Below are 17,346 nucleotides of genomic sequence, written 5' to 3'. Positions count from 1 at the left end.
CCTAATCAGACCTTGGAGCATATCATTGAGCATTGCCTTGAGAGGAAATTTGCAGGCAGTTAAGACAACTTCTCCACTATTTCTCTTTGTGGAAGCGCAGTCTCTGAAGGCAGGTGGTGTCGGGCAAGTCGAGGTAAGACCACTTGTCCCTGTACTTGAGGGGGGTGTAACGTCTGGTCCTCCTCATCAGTCTGGCATGTCTTACATTGGGCACATACTGCTGTGGAGCGTACCTACGGCCATGTCTGCAGCTGTAATTGGTCATCAAGAAAGGGTGAGAAAGGACAGGCCCCATTGCAATAGCTCTCTGTTTTCCACCGATTGGTCACAAACAATGAATGTCCCGACGAAGGCACCTATTAAATTCCAATCGGTCACAGTATGGTCAAGATGTTTGTACAGATGTTCACATCAACTCCAACGACCTCCAGAGTACATCCGAACTCCTCCGAGGTTGGAGCAGAGCAGCCTTTTAAAGCATGCAACATGTGATGTAGAACATGGCATCCATAACGTTGTGATTAGTTCCGGTGAGTTCCACTTTTTCTGGGTGTTTTTTTGGGCAAACGATATTGTGGGAGATATGTTTGCGAGGTGGTGAAAGTGACGCTAGGCGATCTCATGGCCACTAGTTTCGGCAAATATGATCTTTACGACAAAAAAAAGTGGGCGGGCGGTATTATTGAATCTCGGCGTTAATTCCGCGTGGAAAATAATGCTGGGCGATATTATGGCCATTGATTTTGCCCATTCTGATGATTCAGCCCAAAAAAAGTGGACGGTCAGTTTTATTTTTTCCCGCCGTTAGGCACATGGGGAAAGTAATGCTCGGCAATAAGTTTCCGAAAAATGCCTGTCAGTTTCCATTTTGTGGCTAAATGGGTGATATATGAGCATTATACGTCATTTCTGCGGTGAAATGGATGTTAAGTGTGCATTAAGCATGCAAAACAAGTGGAAAATCTAGCCCCTAGTCCCTACACTGGGTTTGCAAGCCCTAGAGTTGTGATGTTGAGGGAAGTGGCAGAGCTGGTTATTGATCCAATGACAATGAGTCATGTCCCTGGAGGGAAGCATGTAGGTGAGGAAGAGAAGGGGCCAAGAATGGATTTTTGAGGAACTCCAGTGATGATCATGGGTTAGCTGATGGAGAAGACATTGTTGGAGATGAACTGGCTGCATTGAGGCAGAGAAAACAAAACCATACTGCTATGTTCCTAACACAGATGAGACTGCACACAGGGAGGTTAAAGTAACAGTGACCTCAGTCTTTATTAAGACACTCCAGAGTGAGGAACAGGCCTTAGGAGCCGGCTTATATACAGTGCTCCCAAGGGATGCTGGGATCCCTTGGGACTTCAGGGGATGCGCTCCCTGGTGGCGGAACATGGGAGTTCATGCTTTACAGATACACATCACTCCCCGCAAAGTCAAAGTGAAAACTATTTACAAGGTGAGGCGGTCGGGAGCCTTTCTTTCCCTGGTGGACCGCCTCGGTACAAATGTCTGTTCTGGTTTGTTGGCTGTGCCCTCGCTGGGCTGGCGTGTTGTTGACCCTGCAGGGCTGCTGGGTGAGCCTGGCCTTGCTGGGCTGTTGGGCGTGATGGGTTCGATTTCCTGGTCTGGCATGGTTTCATTGATCCTTTGGGTGTGTGTTGTGGGCTCAAAAAAGGTGGTGTCTGCTGTGGGTTGTTCAGGGCAGTCTATGAACCGCAGCCTCATTTGGTCCAGGTGCTTTCTGCAAATTTGTCCATTGTCTAGTTTGACTACAAACACCCTACTCCCTTCTTTACCTGTCACCGTGCCTGCGATCCACTTGGTACCATGTCCATAGTTTAGCACATACACAGGGTCATTCAGATCAATTTCCCGTGATACAGTGGCGCGAACATCGTTTACATTTTGTTGCTGCCGTCTACTCTCTACCTGATCATGCAGGTTGGGGTGAACCAGCGAGAGTCTGGTTTTAAGTGTCCTTTTCATGAGTAGCTCAGCCGGGGGCACCCCTGTGACCGAGTGGGGTCTCGTGCGGTAGCTGAGCAGTACTCGGGTTTGGAGTGAGCCTTCTGTGACTCGTTTAAGGCTCTGTTTGATTGTTTGTACTGCCCGCTCTGCCTGCCCATTGGAGGCTGGTTTAAACGGGGCCGTGGTGATATGTTTGATCCCATTGCGGGTCACGAATTCTTTAAATTCGGCACTGGTGAAACATGGCCCGTTGTCACTGACGAGTATGTCAGGCAGGCCGTGGGTGGCAAACATGGCCCTCAGGCTTTCAATGGTGGCGGTGGCGGTGCTTCCCGACATTATTTCACATTCAATCCATTTTGAAAAAGCATCCACCACCACCAGGAACGTTTTACCGAGAAACAGGCCCGCATAGTCGACATGGATCCTCGACCATGGTCTGGAGGGCCAGAACCACAAACTTAGTGGTGCCTCTCTGGGCGCGTTGCTCAACTGAGCACACATGCTGCATTGCCGTACACAGAATTCTAAGCCAGAGTCGATATCGGGCCACCACACGTGGGATCTGGCTATCGCTTTCATCATTACTATACCCGGGTATGTGCTGTGGAGATCCGAGATGAACGTCTCCCTGCCCTTTTTGGGTAGCACTACATGGTTATCCCACAGCAGGCAGTCTGCCTGAATGGACAGCTTGTCCTTTCGCTGCTGGAACATCTTGATTAGCTCTTGCATTTCAACGGGGATACTGGCCCAGGTCCCATGCAGTACACAGTTTTTTACTCGGGACAGCAGATGATCGTGGCTGGTCCAAGTCCTAATCTGGCAGGCCGTGACAGGTGAGTTATCATTTTCAAACGCTTCCATGGCCATCAACAAATCTGTGGGCTGCGCCACCATCAACAAGTTTGCAGGCTGCGCCATTTCCATCCCCGTGGTGGGCAATGGTAGCCGACTGAGAGCATCCGCACAGTTCTCGGTGCTTGGCCTGTGGCGGATGGTATAGTTATATGCTGATAGCGCGAGTGCCCACCTTTGTATGCAGGCTGAAGCATTAGTATTTATCCCCTTGTTTTCAGCGAACAGGGATATGACGGGCTTGTGATCGGTTTCGAGCTCAAATTTGAGGCCAAACAGGTACTGATGCATTTTCTTTACCCCGAGCACACATGCTAATGCCTCTTTCTCAATCATGCTGGAGGCCCTCTTGGCCTTAGACAAGCTCCTGGAAGCATAGGCGACAGTTTGAACTTCCCCGCAACGTTAGCTTGTTGTAATACACACCCGACTCCGTACGACGACGCATCAGATGTTAGCACAAGTCTTTTACACGGGTTATACAATACAAGCAGCTTGTTGGAGCATAAAATGTCTCTGGCCTTCTCAAAAGCAATTACTTGTTTTTTTTTCCCCATACTCAGTTCTCACCTTTACGCAATTACACATGTAAGGGCTCTAAGAGGCTGCTTAACCCCAGTAGGAAGTTACCAAAATAGTTGAGGAATCCCAGGAATGACCCCAGCTCCATGATGTTCTGTGGCTTGGGCGCGTTCGTGATAGCCTCTGTCTTGGCGTCTGTGGGCCGAATGCCGTCTGCCGCGAAATTTCTCCCCAAAAACTCCACTTCTGTTGCCATGAAGATGCATTTCAACCTCTTCAGCTGCAGCCCTACACGATCCAGTCGCTGGAGGACCTCCTCCAGGTTTTGTAAGTGCTCGACGGTGTCCTGACCCGTGACCAATATGTCGTCGTAAAAAACCACTGTGCGTGGTTCCGACTTGTTTCTCTGGAAGATCGCTTCAGCCGATCGAATTCCAAACAGGCATCTGTTGTAGATGAACAGTCCCTTGTGCGTGTTGATGCAGATGAGGCCCTTCGAAGACTCCTCCAGCTCCTGCGTCATGTAGGTCGAAGTCAGGTCGAGCTTGGTGAACGTCTTGCCTCCTGCCAGTGTTGCAAATAGGTCGGCTGCCTTAGGTAGCGGGTATTGGTCCTGTAGCGAGAAACGATTAATAGTTACTTTATAATCGCCGCAAATCCTGACTGTGCCATCACTTTTGAGTACTGGAACAATCGGGCTGGCCCACTCGCTGAATTCCACTGGGGAGATGATGCCCTCATGTTGCAGCCTGTCCAGCTCGATTTCCACTCTCTTCCTCATCATGTGAGGTACCACTTGCGCCTTGTGGAGAATGGATCGTGCCTCTGGAACCAAGTGGATCCGCACCTTCGCCCTGGAAAAGTTTCCAACGCTAGTCTCAAAAAGGGAAGGAAATTTGTTGAGAACCTGGGTACATGAGGCCTCATCGACATGTGATTGCGCTCGGATGTCATCCCAGTTCCAGCGGATTTTGCCCAGCCAGCTACCTGCAAGCAGTGTGGGGCCATCGCCTGGGACAATCCAGAGTGGCAGTTCATGCACTGTGCTCTCGTAGGTGACCTTGACCATGGCGCTGCCCAGGACAGTGATAAGCTCTTTTGTGTACGTTTTCAGTTTCGTGTGGATGGGACTCAGGGCTGGTCTGAGTGCCTTGTTGCACCACAGTCTCTCAAACATCTTTTTACTCATGATGGATTGGATAGCACCGGTGTCCAGTTCCATGGCTACGGGTAAGCCATTCAATTTTACGTTCAGCATTATAGGTGGACATTTCGTCGAAAATGGGTACACCTCGTGTACTTCATCATCTGCCTTCTCTCTCTGAGAATCAAAATTGCTTTGATCCACCATGGACCGATTTTCCTCTGCCACGTGATGGTTAGCAGGTTTTGCAGAGCTTGCATTTCATCTGCAAGCTTGTTGGAGGTGCCCCATTGTTCCACAGTTCTTGCAAACATACCCTTTGAAGTGTCATGAATAGACTGAATGGAAGCCTCCACAACGCCAACAAGGTGTGAATTGCCTTGCATTCACCTTTGTTGCGGACTCTGAGTCATCTGGGTCACCTGAGGCCTGCTGGCAGTTGTCGACTCGTGGTTTCTGCCCTGTACATTTCTGCTCGCTAACACAGTTTCAGTTAATTTATGAACATTGCTTGCACTTGTGTGCTGAGAGATTTGTTTGGTTTTATCACTGGTGGACCTAAACGCCTGTGCCATCGCAATGGCCTTACTGAGCATCGGTGTCTCTACAGCCAAAAGTTTTTGTAGGATGGTCTCGTGGCCAATGCCCAGTACAAGAAAGTCTCTGAGCATTGCTCCAGGTAGCCATCAAACTCACATTGTTCTGCAAGTCGCCTTAGCTCGGCGACGTAGCTCGCCATTTCCTGACCTTCAGATCGCTGGCATGTGTAGAACCGATACCTTGCCATCAGCACACTCTCCCTCGGGTTAAGATGCTCCAGAACCAATGTACACAGCTCCTCATACGACTTATCTGTGGGTTTCACTGGAGCCAGAAGATTCTTCATGAGGCTGAAGGTCAGTGCCCCGCAGACCGTGAGGAGGACCGCTCTCCTTTTTGCAGCGATTCCTTCTCCATCCAGCTTGTTGGCTACAAAGTACTGGTCTAGCCATTCGACATAGGCTTCCCAGTCCTCACCCTCTGAGAACTTCTCCAGGATGCCCACAGTTTGCTGCATCTTTGCGTTGGATTCGTATTCTCATCGGCAGTTATTGTGTTCCGAACACAGATGAGACTGCACACGGGGAGGTTAAAGTAACAGTGAACTCAGTCTTTATTAAGACACTCCAGAGTGAGGAACAGGCCTTAGGGGCTGACTTATATACCGTGCTCCCAAGGGATGCTGTGATTCCTTGGGACTTCAGGGGATGAGCTCCCTAGTGGCGGAACATGGGAATGCATGCTTTACAGATACACAACACATACAATGTGGATCATCCGAGAACTGATGAAAGTGGTCAGATGTGTTGAACACTGCAGAGATGTCAAGAAGGACAAGGAAGGATAAAGTGCCACAGCTCCATTAATAAAGAATATTGTTAGTGACTTTAACCAGAGTACTCTCAGCACTGAGAACAGGCTGAGTACCAGTCTGAAGTGACTCGATCAGGGAGCTGAGTAGTAGATAAGCATGCAGCTGGGAGCAATAACACATTCAAGCTTTCAACAAGAAGGGGAGTTTAGAGAAATAGATGGGCTTTTTAATGAAGAGGGTGATGGTGATAGTTTTGAACGGAACTGAAGGAACCATTAACAATTTTGGTAACATATTGGCACAGAACGACACTTTAAAAGAAAAATCGAGACAATCATGGGGTCAGACTCTCAGGTCCCAATATTGAGAGGGTTGGGTTTGGGAAGCAGATAGTTTCAATTGGGATACCCAGAAGTCTGTTTAATGATGTAAAAATGTAACATATTGCATAGAGGGACAGCTTGAAAGGAAAAATTGAGACAAAACTAATGGACTGCTTTTTTGAGTAACGGTTATTTTGAATAATGTCGTCTTTTTAAGCACATCCTGTTGAATTTTATTGTCATTTTCTGGTTGTTACTAAGACAGTGAATGGATAAGATAAGTATTCCAGCTAAGTTAGAATCCTCAGCACATTAACTGGTTGTTAAGTGCAGCACTCTGTTCCCAATTCTTTGGCCTTGGGCCAGAAATGCCACTTGGCAAATGTCTCTGGTAATGTGTGCAAGTGCTCTATTTCAGGACCCACTCACTTGCCCTCCAGCATTGATAGTTTCCATTTTATCGACCTCTAGAGGATGGACCCTGTGCTTAACTTCCACATTAGTGCGAGTCGTTTAACAGACTTTAAACGTTTGGGCTCCCTGTTAATCACATATATTTTGTGCTATTCATTTTTCAGACCTTAAGGGGACAAACCTCCTGCTTACCTTTTACACTGCTAGTTGTTCATTTCAGGCATCTCAAGGGGATAGAAGGCTAAGTGGACCTCAGCAGGATTCACACCCATGACTGCCAATTGATGTGCACTGGAGTAGATGGATGGAAGTTGAGTTGTATGAGTTGTAGAACAGTTTACATAGTTAATAGACTTAGATGGTGGGGCGGGTGGCGATCACGATTGAGTGAGCAACATGTAACTCACGGCAATTTGTTTTAAAATGTATTTATTTAATTCAACATGCATCTCTTTCTTTTTTTCTTTTCTATACCTCTCATTGTTTAATCACGCAAGCATTCAAATGCCTGTAAAGAAGTTTCCTGTGGCTAAAACTTTGAGTGGCAGAGGCGATGTAATATCAATAATACAACTTTAATGGTTCAGCAAATAATAGATGTCGATCAAGTGATTGAGAAGGGAAAAAAAACTCTTTGGACAATGTGATACAGAGGATAAGGCAGGAATCTCAGCTCATCCAAAGCATCCTTGATATTTTAATCCATTAACTGCCCTTGCTCATGCTTGTTTCATCCAGTTCATTACGATGAACCACATGCCCCTCTGCCCTATTAAATAGCCACTTTGTACTTTAGATAATAAGGCTAGAGTCAAACTGTGAGGCTGTTATGTACTAGATAAAAGGAACAATTCATTCATGTCTAGCACAGTATGGGCTATCTATGACTAACGGTTAACCCCTGTCTCTATTGTATACATAGCTGTCAATCACTTCTGTCCAGTAAATGGGTGCCCCAGTGACAGGTCCTATGTATGTATTACATAAATGGGAACAATTCATTGGATTACATAGGATATATGGCACAGAAACAGACCGTTCGGCCCAACCAGTCCATGCCAGCGTTTGTGCTTCACTCGAGCCTCCTCCCATCTTTCCTCATCTAAATCAGCATAACCCTCTATTCCCCTCTCCCTCATATGCTTATCAAGCCTCTCCTTAAATGCATCTATCCTATTCACTTCAACCACTCCCTGTGGTAACGAGTTCCACATTCTCACCACTCTTTGGGTAAAGAAGTTACTTCTGAATTCCCTATTGGATTTCTTGGTGCCTATCTTATATTGATGGCCTCTAGTTATGCTCTTCCCCACAAGTGGAAACATTCTCTCTGTATACACTCTATCAAAACCTTTCATAATTTTAACGACCTCTTAGGTCACATCTTAGCCTTCTTGTTTCAAAAGAAAAGAGACCCCGCCTATTCATATTTCCTGATATGTATACCCTCACATTTCATCCTTGTAAATCTTCTCTGTACCCTCTCCATGCCTCTATATCCTTTTTATAAAATGGCGACCAGAAGTGTACGCGGAACTCTAAGCGGTACAAATTGCTCCCGCCCGAAACGGGCCGCTCTCATCCCGTTTTGGTGGTTTTTACCGCAGCTGTGGTTCAGGTCGATTCTTTCGCAAAATTGCGTTCTTTGGTGTTTTTTAGTTTTGATCCAGAAATCGGTGTAAATGGGGGCGGTGACTATACCTGAGGGGCAAAGACGCGGCAGTGACAACAACTGAGGGGCGTAAGTTGGGGGCGGTGCGGAGTGACCGCCGTGATGATGTCATCACGGCGCTGCGTCACCACACTTCTTCCCTTTCAGCCGGACCAGCGGCCTGGCACCCAAGGGGGTGTGCCAGGCTGCCTGTTGGCGGCCCGGCCAAACCCGGGGGCATAATTATCAGGCCGACATAGTAGTCGGCCGACAAAAAAAAAACAAGGCGACAGTGAGCCCTCCCTCCACTTTACGGGAAGCAACACCGCCACTGCAGAAGGCCACAGCCTCACTGGACCACCGGGGAGAAGGTTGTTTTGGCAGGCCAAACATTTTCCAAGGGGAATGTCGCCATCGGGGGATTAGATCGGTGCTGTGCACGGCAATGACATACTTAATATCGATCGGCAGCAGCGGAGCGGTAAGGGAGGGAATCGGGAAAACTCAGAAGGGCAATTGAGCTAGCAGCGGCCTTTCCACCAAAAGTTGGTGGCCACTCCACTCCACAGTGGGGCCGCTGATTTGCGCTGGTAGCAGGCCTTAAGGAGAGGGGCAATTTCGGCCCCGAAGTGTGGTCTAACCAAGGTTCGATACAGATTTAGCATAGCTTTCCTCCTTTTCAATTCTATACCTCCAGAAATAAACCCCAGTGCTTGGTTTGCTTTTTGTATGGCCTTTTTTTTTTTGTTTCAAAAATATACTTTATTCATATAATATTTTCACAATACATTGGAAAATAGTTCAGTACATTGCGGTCAGCAATTCCATACAATTCATTTGGATGCTGACAGCAGTTCCATACAATGCACCAGCGTACATTTCATTTCAAGGTACAGTTTAGTACAATCCGTAAATCACGTTACATGTAAGTACTGTGCAAATAAGGGTATTACATGGAGCAGATAAGAACAGGTTTACATTAAATTCCAGGATACATTTCAATACCGATCATGAATCACATTACATGTGGCACTATGCAGATGAAAGCAATACACAGAACGGATGAGAATACATTTACATTTTTTTACAAGTTACTAAACAGTGCAGACTTTCATTTTACATGGCACCACACAGGTGTTTTTCAGTACATGGTGCTCTTTGTATACAAGCAGATTAACAAGTACACCCTGAGGGGGGTCTGATTCCATCCCCTGGGTTTACCGTGGCAGAAGGGCCTTAAACTGTGGCTCTTCCCCATCGTGCCTTTGTGGCGACTGCACCAACCTTTAGTGCATCCCTCAGCACATATTCCTGGACCTTGGATTGCGCCAGTCTGCAAAACTCAGCCATGGACATCTCCTTGCTCTGGAAGACCAACAAGTTTCGGGAAGACCAAAGTGCGTCTTTCACCAAGTTGATGGCTCTCCAGCAGCAGATGATGTCTGTCTCAGTGTGCGTCCCTGGGAACAGTCTGCAGAGCACAGAGTTACGGAGCTGCTTTGGATGAACCTCGACAGCAACCACTGCATCTCCTTCCAGACCTGCCTTGCAAAGGGGCAATCTCAAAGGAATTGGATGACAGTTTCGTCCGCACCACAGCCAACTCAGGGGCAGAATGCCGTGTCTCTGAAACCCCGGCTGTGCATAAAGGATCTGACATTTGGGCCCTTCTCACCGCCAACCAAGCTACGCCTTGGTGTATGTGTGGAAGCTCTGGTGATGAGACATTGTGCCAAATGAGTTCGCCAGTCTGCTCGGGGAACCGCCTGGCAGAATCCATCATCTCCTTCTTAGGTAGGGCGTCCAGGACCTTGCGTGCCGACCACTGCTTTATGGCCTTGTGGTCAAAGGTGTTTTTCTTGAAAAACTTTCCACGAAGGACAGGTGATCAGGCATGGTCCAACTCGTTGGAGTGTCCCGCAGCAGCCTGGCCAGACCCATCCTTCGCAACACCGGGGACAGATAGAATCTCAGCACGTAGTGACACTTGGTGGTTGCGTACAAAGGGTCGCTGCACACTAACCTGTGTCACAACTTTTAGTGATTTGTGTATTTGTACTCCGAGATCACTTTGTTCCTCTACCCCACCTAGACTCGCACCCTCCATGTGACCTCCCTATTTTTCTTACCAAAATGTAATACCTCATATTTATCTGTGTTGTATCTGGTGTATTTGGACTTCCAGAAGGCATTTGACAAGGGGCCACATTCAAGGTTATTGCCCAAGATAAAAGTTCACAGGGTAGGGGGTAATATATTAGCATGGATAGAGGATTGGCTAACTAACAGAGAACAGTGAATCGGGATAAATGGTTCATTCTCTGGTTGGCAACCAGTAATTAGTGGGGTGCCACAGGGATCAGTGCTGGGCCTCAACTATTTACAATCTATATTAACGACTTGGAAGAAGGGATTGAGTGTAGCATAGCCAAGTTTGCTGATAATACAAAGATGAGAGGAAAAGCAATGTGTGAGGAGGACACAAACATTTGCAAAAGGACATAGACAGGCTAAGTGAGTGGGCAAAAATTTGGCAGATGGAGTGTAATGTTGGAAAGTGTGAGGTCATGCACGTTGGCAGAAAAAATCCAAGAGCGAGTTATTATTTAAATGGAGAAAGGTTGCAAAGTGCTGCAGTACAGCGGGACCTGGGGGTACTTGTGCATGAAACACAAAAGGATAGTATGCAAGTACAGCAAATGATCATGAAGGCCAATGGAATCTTGGCCTTTACTGCAGAGGGGATGAAGTATAAAAGCAAGGAAGTCTTGCTACAGCTATATAAGGTATTGGTGAGGCCACACCTGGAATACTGCATGCAGTTTTGGTTTCCATATGTAAGAAAGGATATACTTGCTTTGGAGGCAGTTCAGATGATTCCAGAGATGAGTGGGTTGACTTATGAGGAAAGGTTGAGTAGATTGGGCCTCTACTCATTGGAATTCAGAAGAATGAGAGGTGATTTTATCGAAACATATAAGATTATGAGAGGGCTTGACAAGGTGGATGCAGAGAGAATGTTTCCACTGATGGGGGAGACTAGAACTAGAGGGCATGATCTTAGAATAAAGGGCCGCCCATTTAAAACTGAGTTGAGGAGAAATTTCTTCTCTCAGATGGTTGTAAATCTATGGAATTCACTGCCTCAGAGAGCTGTGGAAGCTGGGATATTGAATAAATTTAAGACAGAAATAGACAGTTTCTTAAATGATAAGGGGATAAGGGTTTACGGGGAGTGAGCGGGAAAGTGGAGCTGAGTCCATGATCAGATCAGCCATGATTTTATTGAATGGCGGAGCAGGCTCGAGGGGCCGTATGGCCTACTCCTGTTTCTATTTCTTATGTTCTTATGTTCTTATGAACTTCATTTGCCGGTTATATGCCCATTCTGCAAGATTGTGAATGTCCTCCTGTAATTTGTTGCAGTCCTCCTCGGTATTGACTGTCGCCCTCTTCCCCCCGCCTCCCCCATAATTTGGTATCATCCTCAAATTTAGAAATTATGTTTTTGATTCCAATGCCTAAATCGTTAATGTAAATTGTGAATTCAGTTGCATATGATACTGTACTGCTCAAGTAAGAAACAGTAAGTTTCCGTATTGAACACCTGGTTCTGACACTTCCCTGATCGATAACTGAGCTATTAAGATCATTTGCTGTCTTGTTGAGAACCGACTGGACCTGACTATTAAAAAAATGTACAAAGTGGCATTCTGAGTTGAGGAGACTGTGCACCACACACACGCACACTCACAGCCACCTGAAATGGAGGACGAGTATATAGTGGCCCTGAAATTCCGATGTCCCGGATCTGTAAGAAGTTCATAAGGACCCGGGAAGGCATCGGAAAAGCCAGTTTCCAGCGCGCAATGCGCATGCGTTGGAAACCGACATTTCCAATCTGTCAAGTTTTTGATCTTGTCAGATGGCCGCATCTCAGGAGCGAGGACACTTGCAGGGTAAGATTTCCGATATTTACGAATATCTTGCCCTACAAATGTCCTTTAAAATTCTGCGGCTGAAAAAGCAGGAGTGTAGCCTACTTTGACAGGCGCAAGTGGTTAAAAATACACATACAAATAAAAAATAAAGTTATAAAAGCTCTCCCCACTAAGGTAAGTTTATTTTAGTTGTCAATAAAAATGTTTTTTTTTAAAGTCGGAAAACTATTTTTTTTTATAACAACTTTAATTTAAATGCAGGTTAATTGTGTACTTTATTTTTTATTGGTTTTTAAGTGTTGTGGGGGTGGGGGGGGGGTTCTCATTCATAGCAAATTGCTATGAATGAGAATCTATCTATACTGTAGCTGATTGGCTGCTGTCACTAGACACTAGACACTAGACACGAGCTGCACGCGCAATCACCTCTGGGTCTCAGCCTCGGAAGTTTGGACAGTCACACCAGCAGCAGGTAAGTGCGTATCTTTTTGCCTTTTTTAGGTCGTTTCCCCGCGAGAAGAGGTCGAATGGAATTTCAGGACCATTATATCAAACTGTTTCAAATAGAAATGTACGTGTCATTTCAAGGTGCGCTGGAACATGCACGACTTGTAGATTTCAGAGCAATTGTGGCAACATAAAAAAAGCTGCGTCTGCACCTGCATTGTATGGCGTCGATGTTGCAATTGCACTTTCAACTTCAACACCTCGAGGCATCCAACAAAGTGCCAATAGGAAACGAAGGTATGAAAAAAATAACGGGGAACTTACCTAAATATCCACGAGCTAGCATTTACTCTCAAATTGCCCAGTTACTGCCCGGGTACCACCCGTTTTCATAAAAAATGTAAAATATCGCCTGTTACCGCCCCCGATTAGCGCCGGCGGTAATTTGGGCCGACCGTTACTGCTGGCGTTGCTGTAAATCGCCCGCCCACTTTGGAGATCCAGAAATGTTGGAAAATTTCCCCCCAGCTCTAAATTTTATTAAAATCTGTTTTTTAAGGCCTGCTACTGCCCATTAATGCTGCGCCCATTTCTGACTTGGGCCTAGCATTATCACGCCCTCCATTTTGCTTGCAACTTCACAGTAGCCCAGAAGACCATGTATAATGAAGAAAAGCCATTTTTGATGCAAATGTAATGATATGTGCTGTACATATTAACAGATATGTGAGGTTTCGACAACATGACACCACTACTGTACTTAAGTGATTCTATGCAGAAAATGAACTTTTGTATCATTTGAATGTGATTGGGAGAATTGGGAGAACCTTTTCTTCAGTAGGCTTTGGCCCGACATATGCTGAGTTTCTGCTATAATTTGGTTCTATGTTAGCTGGTTGACACTTTGACTCTGTGGTGGACTGGAACATCACCTCACCAACATGAAAACATTGTAACAGGAAGTCAATGAAGGGATTGTAACCTCTGAAAGTCTTGCAAATGATTTGATTGTGCAATAAAAAAGTTCTCCTATTCTAATGGGTATTCAAAGAGGCTCATTGTCTCAGACACACACCAGGCACTGAATTAACTCCAAGTACAGAATTAGAGAGAGAATGGGGCTCACTGTCTCACACGGAAGGGGGAGGGGTTGTGTCCACACAATGGGGCCTCATCCAAGTCAGTGTGTGTACATAACGGCCTGGGAGGGGCTGGGGGAGCGGGAGGAGGGAGAAGGTAGTCACTCACTGGATATGCAAGGAGATCTGAGGGGGAGGAGGGGGGCGGGGGTGGAGAGAAGGGAGCCACTCACTAGGTGTACATCCAAGTAACCATTCTTCACGTGGCTTGACAGTGTGGTCGTGGAGCTATTAAACTGTAGCAGGCGTCACAACTGTAATGTATGCACCTGTGAGAATGCTCACAGGTTGGTGAAGCTGTTGCATTGTGAGTGACTTACCCAGTTACGTGATGTTCACAAGACTCAAGAAAACCCCAATCAGTTGGGTCTAGGTCATCCAAGAAAATAACATTTTTTATGAATACAAATTTTGACAACAAACTTTATAAAGAACAAACAGCAACAACAACAACAGTATAAACAGTACTGAAAAGATCCTGCACCCTCTCACAATTCTACCGGCGGCCACCTTTCCCAATGCCTTTCCTCCCCAATCACCCCCTCACCCTTGGCCCTGATCCCTTCCTCCTCCTCCCGCTAACAAGACCCCTGGCCCTGCCCACGTCTGGAACAGAACGTTCTGCACCAGCAGAGCACATTGAGCATGACTGCTGAGCGGGCAGGGGCGAGAATGGCAGCACTATGTTTGGGGGTTCGGGAGAAGGTGGAGGTGCTAAGGACCCATGTTCAAAGACGGAAGAAACTGGTTCCTCCCGACGATCAGGTGCTGTCACCATTGGTGGTATGGCACCTTGGGGTGCAGTGCCATAAGCCACGACCGTTGATTGCCGGATTGCATTGGAATTGGCGGTCTGGGTGTTCTCCCTCACTGCGGCAATCAGCTCCTCCACGTCCTCCGATTGCCGGGCTGCTAAAGCCGCGATGTTTTCGGACAACTCAGCAATGGACTGGAAGAGCTCTCGAATCAAGTCAGTGCTCATCCTGGACAGTCCCACCATGTCCAGGCTAGCATTTGCCTGTCGCGCAGTGTTCCCACTTTGGCAGATCAGCCGCCACGGATTCACCACGGGTGGCGGTGTGCGCTGTTACAGTCTGCTTGGTCCCGCTTCCTCGGACCGGAATCCAAGAAAGTTGGATTCTGACGAGGAACCGGTGGCCGCAGGTAGAAACGACTCTTGAAGCTCCGCCACCCCTCCCTCCTCATGCAACACCAGCGTTACAACACTTTGAGGGGTGTTCTCCTGCAGCTCCTCCAGCACCACCTCCTCTGTCTCCTCCACCGCCATCTGTTGATTTTGTCTCCCCTGCAATGGCTCCTCTCTGGGAGCGGCAGCTGGCTCCACCTGTGCAACTGTAAAAACAAAACATTAATGGTTGGTGACAGGGGAGGGGTCAGAGGTAACAACAGAGTAATTCATGTTGCGCAGGCTTATGTGGAGAACAAACATTTTTTACTGAGAATCATTATATCAAAGTATCATAAGCAAAGTATAGAGAAAGTACATGACATAACAAAACTTCAGTCCCAAACAGTTTGGTTTCCAAGTGGCACAGTGTAATCAAACAAAAAAAAAATCATCATCATCATAGGCAGTCACTCGAATCGAGGATGACTTGTTTCCATGTCAAAAAGTTCACAGGTATTTCAATGAAGGACCTAAAATTCCAGATCCCGAACTATATCCTCAAGGGTGGGAGATGCCTGTGCATGGATTTTTTTAATGTGGGGTGACTGTTGCACACCAGCCACCACACGGGCTTGACAGAGCGAGGTCTTGGTCCAGGGGTAAGGATTAACCAAGACGACTGGAGACCAGCTCTGCTGCACGGACCTAGTGCGCACACATATCGCAGTGTGGGCTGGCCCGTGCTGCCCCATGGCCCTCGGCTCTTCTGGGCCCCAAACTCACACCTCTCCTGGGCCCCGATCACATCCCTCTGCAATCTCTCGTCGCTCCTTCGCCCCGACCTCGCCGCTCCTGCTGTAGCTGTCCACGCTCCAATCACCGACCTGGATCTTGGTGACGTCCCTCTTCACTGCCGTTGCTCTCTTGCTCCAGCACGTGCTGCTCCCTGAGCGGCCCCCGGGCTGCGAGCACCATCGGAGCAGACCGGGGAGTGGAAGGAGCAGTATGGCGGCGTACCACTCCAGGGAACAAAAAATCATGTCACAACTAACAACATTTCTTGGTCCCAGCACTACATTACATTATACATTATATTGCTATAACATTTTCCTAGCACCTTGCATGACTGGACCGCAACACAGTCCAGAGATTATGCAGACTTACCCTCCGGGACAGCACCAACACACATAGCGGTGCGATCATACACCCATGTCAGGGCTGCAACGTGCTCCTCGAGGTTGTAAGTGGTTAGACTACGGTTATTTTCCGAGGTTTTCGAGGCCTTGCCATAGGGTCCAAATACGTAAGGGTTTTTACTTGGCAGTGACTGGTGCCATATCGGCCCTGCCTTGCTTGCTGTGCTACGGGTTGGTTTTCCGCAGAGGCCGGTGCCAATAGATCTCTCACAGTTATCCAATCTGCTGTTTATTTAACACCTGCTTATAGCAAGCACACTAATCCTGTCCTAATGTTCGAGTGAAAAGAGTTACAACGGATTGTCTTATAGTAAGATATGGACCAACGTTTCGAGTTCAAAATCACACAAGGTTTATTACAGCAGATCAACATCTCCACTCCACTCACCAGATGCTTGTGAAGTAAAACCACACAGTGCAGTAATACCCTGTAAAATAGTTTACTTCCTTTATTAGCCTTACAACAGACCAACCCTCCCCGAGGGCTAAACCCTCCCGGGACCCACCTAACTCTAAAGACCCCCTGGTTTGGTTAGGGCACACTGATACCCCCTCACGCACTTTCGTGGATCGGTTGGTGGGCAGTGGAAAGAGCGTGCGGCAAACCTGTCTCACCCAATCTGCCCTTCCTTGCGCGCTGGTCCTTCCTCAGCAGTTCGACTCCACAGCCCCGTGCTTGACTGAATCATGCGAGATCCAGGTTGAAGTCCGTCGAGTTAGAGAAGCAAGGCTTCGCTTTCGGTCCTTATCCTCGAGGGATGGGCAAAGGTGCCTTCATGTAGGATGAAGATCGAGCTTCCAAAATGCTCGACAGTTATATTCCTGTTAATCCACAATTCTGGCTGGGTTTGAATGGTTCTGTTGCCTCTGGCTCTTTCCTGGCTCTTTCAGGTCTTATCTCGCACTGTCTGAGATATCCTGGGGTCTGAACAAAGCCAGCCGATCGATGTCCGAAGACTTTCTGAGTGAGTGTTAAGTGGCCTATTAGTCCTGATTGCTGGACCATTGTGGAGATAATGCAGATGTGTGTCTTTTCTGATGCGAATGATGTGGCCTGCCCAGTGGAGCTGATCAAGTGTGGTTCGTGCTTCAATGCTGGGGATGTTAGCCTGGTCGAGGACGCTAATGTTGGTGCTTCTGTCCTCGCATGGGATTTGTAGGATCTTGCCAAAGGTGGGCAGAGGAAACATTACAAGGACACCCTAAAAGCCTCGCTGAAACAGTGCAACATCCTCACTGACACCTGAGAGTCCATGGACAAAG

This window comes from Pristiophorus japonicus, chromosome 4 (assembly GCF_044704955.1).
Source record: "Pristiophorus japonicus isolate sPriJap1 chromosome 4, sPriJap1.hap1, whole genome shotgun sequence".
Taxonomy (NCBI): Eukaryota; Metazoa; Chordata; class Chondrichthyes; family Pristiophoridae; genus Pristiophorus; species Pristiophorus japonicus.
This window is presented reverse-complemented; position numbering follows the sequence as displayed.